The sequence below is a fragment of the Crocuta crocuta genome, unplaced genomic scaffold, assembly GCF_008692635.1.
Source record: "Crocuta crocuta isolate KB4526 unplaced genomic scaffold, BGI_CrCroc_1.0 scaffold260, whole genome shotgun sequence".
Taxonomy (NCBI): Eukaryota; Metazoa; Chordata; class Mammalia; order Carnivora; family Hyaenidae; genus Crocuta; species Crocuta crocuta.
Window position 1 is genome coordinate 4,068,476 of NW_027527525.1, and position 6,000 is coordinate 4,074,475.

At 48.0% G+C, this 6,000-nt stretch overlaps 1 long non-coding RNA gene across 1 annotated transcript in view; it reads right to left on the reverse strand.

Annotated features, from left to right (window-relative positions):
* Positions 1–4,741, reverse strand: part of LOC144231821 (uncharacterized) — a 46,764-nt gene extending 42,023 nt beyond the window's left edge. The window contains exon 1 of the long non-coding RNA XR_013335191.1: positions 4,304–4,741. This is a non-coding gene — a long non-coding RNA (uncharacterized LOC144231821). The remainder of the gene's footprint in view (positions 1–4,303) is intronic.
* Between the last annotated feature and the right edge of the window lie 1,259 nt (positions 4,742–6,000).

The following is a 6,000-nucleotide window of genomic DNA, read 5'->3' on the forward strand; positions in this document are numbered from 1 at the left end:
GGAACTCACAAACCAGGAGATCATGACCTGAGCCCAAGTCGGACACTCAACTGAATGAGCCACCCAGGCGCCCCTTGCAGGTGCCCTTTTTATGGTGGATGTGGGATAGTCACAGTCTTGTTGCCCACAGTTATGCTTGAGGACAGATAAATATGAGCTTTTTGGGGTATGAAATTGAGCATAGGAGTTTTGCAGTCCAATTGATAATAGCCCCTCTATTTTCTACCTTGCTTTCATGAGATACTATTTCTTCCCAGTGATGGGTACTTTCCAACATGTAGATGAAATCATTAAAAACGATTCAATGATTCTGGTGGTGCAGAGCCTGCTTGGGATTCCCTCTCCCTCTGCCCCTCCCCTGCTTGCCCTCTCTATCTTAAAATGAATGGATAAACGTAAATAAAATTAAAAAATAAAAAATCTTAATGTCTTTCAAAGTTTATCTTTTTATTTTTGAAAGAGAAAGGGGGAAAAAACCCCAACAAATGCAAGCAAGGGGAGAGGCAGAGAGGAAGAGAGAATCCCAAGCAGGCTCCGCACTGTCAGCACGAAGCCTGACATGGGGCTCAAACTCACAAGCCATGAGATCACGACCTGAGCTGAAATCAAGAGTCAGATGCTTAACTGATTGAGCACCCAGGAGCCCCAATTCAGGGATTTTAAAGTGGACAGTAATAGCTGGGTGTATAATGTATCATAACATGTACACAGAAACACCCTTGTGCTCTGCCAGCAACAGAGATGCCAAGAACTCTGAAAAGTATTTGCATGATGTAACCTATTGTGGACTGTTGATTCAGCAGTAATTTTTCATGAGGAGATTGTGTTAATGGAGCCAGAATGTTTAAAACTGAAGGGCAGGCCAGGCTGAACCCAGGCCCTCCTGCTCTCCCTCTTCTGTAACCTTCTCCAACCTGCCAGCACTACCTCTGTAGCACCCCTATAATTTCCTCAGAACCTTCCTCTTGCTACATGCACCTGCCTTTTCCTTTATTTCTCCAAAGCTTTATACACAGACCCCAAGCTCTCCCAACTCCTCCATTTATTCATATTTAGGATATTCAAATATTCAGAGAAAGGGAATGGATAGGGGATCCACTTAGTACACATTAAATGTGTATTAAATGACAGGTCTATATTTCTCTAGTTAGGGTCAAGAGACATAATCCTAGAGGTTTAAGAGATTCACGGGAATTTAGATAATGATAGCTAATATTTATTGATCACTAACCATGTTCCAGATATTGCTTGAAATACTTTATCTGTGTTAATTTAGTTTCACTATAACCCTATATAGCAGATGCCCTATTTCCATTTAACAGATGAGCAAATTTAGCAACACCCTTATCCCATCAAACAGATGAGTGGCCATGGAAAGGTTGAGTTATTAGCTCAAGGTTATAAAGCTAGTAAATGGTGGAGTGAAGACCCAAACCCAGGAAGTCTGGCTCCAGAACTAATGATCTCAACTTCTTTGCAACGCTCTCATCTGGGGCTTGGATGGGCCAAGATGGCTTCATACATGGGCCTGTTAGTTAGCTGGGGCTGTTGCCGCCTCCTCCATGTGGTTTTCCCAGCAGCGTACTCCAGGCTTCTTTATATGGCAGCCAAATTCCAAAGGGTAATTGTCATGTGGAAAACTACCTTGATGTAATGGCAGCCTCCAAGTAAACCACCGCAGGGTTGTAGGTAGGTCACAGGACAGATAGGCTTATAGACCAAATTAAGACACTTGAATTACATTTTTTATGTGACAGCTTTAAAAACATGTTCCCAAATTCTTTGGCATTGCTCCCATTCAAAGGTGGGAGTCTATATTCTCTTCTCTTGAATCCTGGCTGGTCTTAGCAGCTTGCTGGTAGCTAGGAGGGTAGGTGAAGTGAGGCTGCATGACTTGGGCTACGGCAGAGAAGGTCATGGGTTCTTTGCAGACACTCGCTCTGAGGGAAGCCAGCTGTCATGTGAGAAGTCTGCCCTGCTGGATGCAGGGGCTGTAGGAAGGTAGTCTGGTTCACAGTCCCGGCTGGGCATGCAGCCAGCCAACAGCCAACATCAGTTGTTGACCACATGAATGTGCCATCTTGGGTATCTGGCCCAAATCAGCCTTCAAACAACAGCTGTAGTGAGTTGACATCTGATAAGAGACTCCAACAAAGAACTGCCTAGCAAGCCATTCCTGAATTTTGGAGCCACAAAATCATGAGCAAAATAAACTGGCTATTTAAGCCACTAAGTCTGGCATAACATGTTCACTCAAAGAGTAGCAATAGTAACCCAAATTATTTATCAACCAATTTAAGTTTATTTATTCATTTTTGAGAAAGAAGGGGAGGGGAGTGGTGGGAGCTGGGGGGCAAAGGATCTGAAGCAGGCTCTGTGTGTACAGCAGAGAGCCTGATGTGGGGCTCGAACTCATGAACTGTGAGATCATGAGCTAAGCTGAAGGCAGACGTGTAACCAACTGAGCCACCCAGGCGCCTCATTCATCCATCAATTTAGAATAGAGTGGGAAGCAAGGGGAAAGAGATGGGATAGATAAACAAGCTTAGGACAGCAGGGTGGATCTGAATTTTGTTTCATGCAGTGTTCCTACGTACTAACCTCTCTGCTGTGCCAGTCTTCTCTGCAAATGGTGTGGTTTTAAGGACCAAAGTGGAAAGTAGGGGGGGGGCCCGGAACCAACACAGATCTGTTCTGTCAGAGAGATGAAGTAGCAAGAGTGTCTGGTCGTAACTGTAGCTAGTCATTAGCTGGCTGAGTAGCTAGGGGTCTATCTGCTTTTCTCGTACAGACTACATGAGGTTACAATGGGGCTATAACGGGTGTCACTAGTAAGTAAGTGTCCAGTTGTCAGTCTAGACGTAGTCTAATCTCTACCTTATTAATATTTAAAGTTCACTTCGTCTATCTCTTTCTACCTAAAGGAGCACTTTCATTTGCTCCATTCTTTTATCTATGATCAACACATATCCATTTATCCTACGTGTAATGTCTCAGAAGCAAATTGTGTCTACATCTTAGTTTCTTACTTTCTACAGCAGACTTGAATAATCATAAAACATACAGCAAATAGATTACGACAAGCCTCAAGAACAGGCACTTAGATCAGGTCCGTGATGTCCCACTTACTGGCCAAAGCAAGTCACACAGCTAAGCCCAGTCAATGTGGGACAGGTCTACACAAGGCAATGGACGCCCCAAGACATGACTGATTTGGAGCACCGTTGTAATAATGTACCACTAACATAGCTAGGAAATGGTGGATCCAGCTGTCACACTTTCAGCAATCTGTTTCTGGAGCCCACACACAAAACGGTGTCCTCGAGACTGTCAGGTATCGGTACTTAGTGAAGAGCTTCTCCAAACCTCACTTCCCAAGCCCCACCCCAAGCCCAATGAATCAGAATCTCTTGAGGGTAAGAGATATTGGAGAGAAGGTGGTGTTAATCCTCCAAACTTGAGACTGAAATAACCCCGCAGAGGATTCTAACACACACTGGGGAGATACAGGGTTTCAAAAACAAGAAAGACAGTCTCAATAGGCAACTTCATTTTCCATAGAGCACATTTCTTTTTTTTTTTTTTTAAGTAATCTCTACACCCAACGTGGGGCTAGAACTCATGACCCCAAGATCAAGGGTTGCATGTTCTTCTGAGCCAGCCAGACATCCCTCACAGAGCACATTCTTAACTGTCATTATTACACCAGAGACGCTGCCGTGAAATTTTTTTTTTTTAATTACTTTTATGTTTAAATTAGAGCAGTGGTTCTCAAACTTCTGTGTGCATCAGTATTAACCGGAGGTCTTGTTAAAGCACGGACGACTGGGCCCACCCTCGGTTTCTGATTCAAGGGGTTCTGAGCAGACTAGGGCAATCTGTGTGCCTAACAAGCTCGGCTCTCCGGGAACCACAGTTTGAGAACCACTGAGAGCAGTGGGATGATTTAGTGATAACACTGACTCACACTGATATATTGCACTTTCATGATTATAGTACATTTACGACATACGAGGTCTTCGGCTGGTGCAGCCGCGGATACGATAAGGGTAAGATTTGGATCTTGATTGCAGTTGAGCAGCTTTACTCCCTAAGTGGATCTAGTCTCTAAGACAGGAAGCCTAAGTATCATTAGACAGGTTCAGATAAAGGGGGAATCCGAGTTCCTTCGGAGGAGTTAAAGTCTGGAGTGGGAGACCCTTCGTGCTGGGTCCTGGACACGTGGAGACAGTGTAGAATCACAGGATTCTTTTCGCCCTGGCAAAGAGAGAAACAAAAACAAAACAAACAAACAAAAACAAACCTTGACAAACACGTGGAAAAGGTCTGTGACGTTCTTGCCTCCCGCTCCAGCATGAAGGATCTGCAAGCGAGGGCATCAGCACGAGCAAGCGTGTTTTCGGTGACAAGGCCTCAGTTTCAAACCCTGGCTTCTCCCTCCCTTTGGGGCTCTCAGAGCCGGTGCCTCAAAGACGAGACGGAGTGTCTGGCCGAGGCCTCAGTGGCCGCTGCCTTGGCTAAGGGCGCGCGCGGCTTGGGTGCTTCAATCCCCCAAAGCCTGAGCGGGACGTTGCGACGACCCCCGAGAGGTGGCGAGGCCCGTGCCGGGCGAGAGGGGTCGCACGCCGAGGCACCGTTCAGAACGAGCCCCAGGTTTAGGCATGGCGCTAGGCCGGGCCGGCGGCAGCGACACTACCCTGCGGAGCAGGAACTCCACAGCTGTTTCTCTCTGTTCTTTGCGTTGAACTTCAGCGTGGCGGACGGCAGCACAGAGGATGCGCGCGCTCGGTTCCTCCACCGTCACGCACCGAAGGGGGCGGGGACTCGTGTGCACGCTGCTAAGTCGGGAGGGAGGGCCGCTCGGGAGCCCGCGGACTGCGCCTGCGCGCCCCCGCCTCGCCCCTTCGCCCCGCCCTGTTAGCCCTTACACCGCCGCTAGGGGTACCGTTGCCGCTGAGGCCTGAGAGCGCGGCGGCTTTGAGGGCGCGNGTTTTTCTCGTCGGAGGGACCCGAGCCGCCGCGGGCCTTTCGGAAGGCAAGGGGGACTGGAAAGGAGGCGACCGCCGCGCGGGCCCGGGGAGTGCATGGTGCCCGGCGCCTCGGCTGCCAGTCAGGAGGACATCGGGGCGGGGTGGGGCTGAGCCGAGCNACGTCCGGGCCGGGGAGGAGGGGAGGGGGGTACTTTCCGCCTCCTGAGTGTCCCCAGGGCAGGTTGGACAGGCGCGGATCGTGCCAGGCAGCCGGGACCGACGCTTGGCTGGTTCCTCCCCAGCCTCAGAGGCTGGAGCTTCAGCCCAGATTGTCAAACGATTCTGTTTCGATCGTGCTCTGATTTATTGCGTGCCTCCCCTCCCCGGCCCTCCTGTGCCCCCGAAGCCCTTGCTGCTTTTCTTGTGAACGTGCAGCCGCGCAGGTGCATGGCGTGCCTGCTCGGAAAGTGCTACAGAACCCGAGAGGCAGGGAGAAACTTTTCTTGAAAGGTTATCCAACCGAGATGTACAGGGGTCCAAAAGAAGGGCTATTGCTTCCCAAGGCAGAGATGCTCTCAGCTGTGTGATGGCACACACTTGTAGTTGTATTAAATTAAACAGCCGAAGGAAACATTTTCCTGGGAAATGGAAAGAATGAATCAAACCAGCCAACTGCAGATAACGAACTTGCAAGCCCGTAGAAGTTCGGCGCTGCACAAGTTCAACTCCAGTTGTTTCCCCAGAGGTTGAAAGAATGTAGTAAATAAGAATGTATTTTTCTGGCAATCTGTGGCTCTACAATAAAAAGCAGACCTTCTGCTTTAAAGTAATGTGGAATGGTGAAAGCAAAGCTATTTTTAAGCTAACATGTTAAAAGAGGATATTTTTAAAAACCAGTGCAGAATGCTGTAGGTCAGGATTTGAGAGCAGGTAAAGAAAAGCTAAAAATTCAGAAAAATCCAAAGGATGAAAGGAGTAAATGATTAATTCCATCTTGAAATATGTTTGCAATTTAAGTACAGTAGTACAG